General features: G+C 40.4%; 1 non-coding gene across 1 annotated transcript; it reads left to right on the forward strand.

Annotated features, from left to right (window-relative positions):
- Positions 1-681: 681 nt before the first annotated feature.
- TRNAM-CAU (transfer RNA methionine (anticodon CAU)) lies at positions 682-766 on the forward strand. Its single transcript is given in 2 exon segments — positions 682-719; positions 731-766. It is a non-coding gene; the product is annotated as a tRNA-Met (tRNA).
- The last annotated feature ends 947 nt before the right edge of the window (positions 767-1,713 follow it).

A 1,713-nucleotide genomic window follows, 5' to 3' on the forward strand; every position in this document is an offset into this window, starting at 1 on the left:
GTTTAATCTTTGAGAAATTTAATTTTGTTTTAAAGTAAAAAATTGCTTTTCGTATAGATAAAAGTCAGAAAATAGATTTATTTATTTTACAATAAAGATAAAAATCGGGAAATGAGATTTCCAACCATAAAATTCTACTAAGAAAGGCTCCACAAACAATGAAAAGTTTGTTTAATGAGAAGTAATATTTCCTTCCATATCATGAATCCAAATAGGTTGTAAGAAAAAAAAACTATAGTAAATAAAAATTAGAAGTTGGACAAACCCCACTTAGACGAAGCACATAAATACAATTTGGATACTCTTTGTTAATGTCAACCCCAAACTAAACCTAGATCCACCTAATTGAATTGAGACCTGATTTGGATTGGGGTGTTCAAATTGTAGAGCCGATTGTTAAATGGACTGGGGCCAAACCATCCACCAACCCAACACCAACCAATGTGGAACTAAGGCTGTGGCCCGGGCCTTTGGGCTCTCATGCAGGGCTTCGCTACCATACTAGGCCCAAGCTTAAACTTCGAACCATCTAATAATTAGGCTGGTCTAAGGTTTTGTTTGAGACCCTGCTTAGGATTTCTAGGGTATTTTAGTATGGATTATGCATTTTGGGCTGAAGTGAAGGGACGAAGCTCATATTTTAATATATATATAAGTTAATGTACAAATATACACCATTCAGGGGTGGTGGCGCAGTTGGCTAGCGCGTAGGTCTCATAGCTTTAGAGTAATCCTGAGCTCGAGAGTTCGAGCCTCTCTCACCCCATAATTGTTTTTTGTTTTCTCCTCTCCGGCTTTTCAGCGAGGCAATCCAATGTTTTTTGTTTTCTCCTCTCCGGCTTTTCAGCGAGGCAATCCAATCTCCGGGGAAAAACAATAGATTAAATAAAACCATGTTTGGTAGACCATACAATTGTAATTACTGAACCAATTTCACAGGGATGTGGATCACCTGTACATTACCACACCTATACATGGACGGCATGGATAAAATACATGCATCAATGTGGGGCCCACATGTGTACTGAATTTTAAAATCCATGAAAATTCCACATGGGACCAAATGCAATTCCATCTCACCTAATTCCATCTAATACCATGTGCCAAAACACCCCCTTATTGGATGGGCCATCATCCAAACGACCAAAAATAAACGGCCCTCATTTGATCTAGTCCGTCCTTGCAGTGGCCCACATGATCATACCGGGGGCCACTTGGGCTCCAAATATAAACGGTTCCATCCAAACACATCTACTGCCTATGGTATTTCTCTACTGATGGTTCCATCCAAGTGGCTCATTTTAGTTGTTGCCAAGGAAACTAAAATCACTGGCTAGTTCATTTATTAGGTTTGACCTCCCGCGGGACGCATGTAGAGAAATGGACGGCTATAAAGATGATAGGCAATGGTCCATATCCAATTTACATGTGTTGTCCACCTAATGAGTGGGCCACCCTAACTTTCAAGACAAATCACAGAACATCCACCATAGGCACTGTCCAATGAACACCCCGATCACACACGTTTGCCATGTTGGCTTATGTGGGGTACATCACATGTGGGGTGCTGAAAGATGATCCATCCAATCAACATCTTAGATCACACATCTGCAGCCCTGACATAAGGGTATGGATGTACCTAAACATCTATGGTGTGGGTTTGGCTTTGTTTTTTTTTTCGGTTCCCAATTAATAAATAGGCCAGAGTGTTGG

This window comes from Magnolia sinica, chromosome 5 (genome assembly GCF_029962835.1).
Source record: "Magnolia sinica isolate HGM2019 chromosome 5, MsV1, whole genome shotgun sequence".
NCBI classification, from domain to species: Eukaryota; Viridiplantae; Streptophyta; class Magnoliopsida; order Magnoliales; family Magnoliaceae; genus Magnolia; species Magnolia sinica.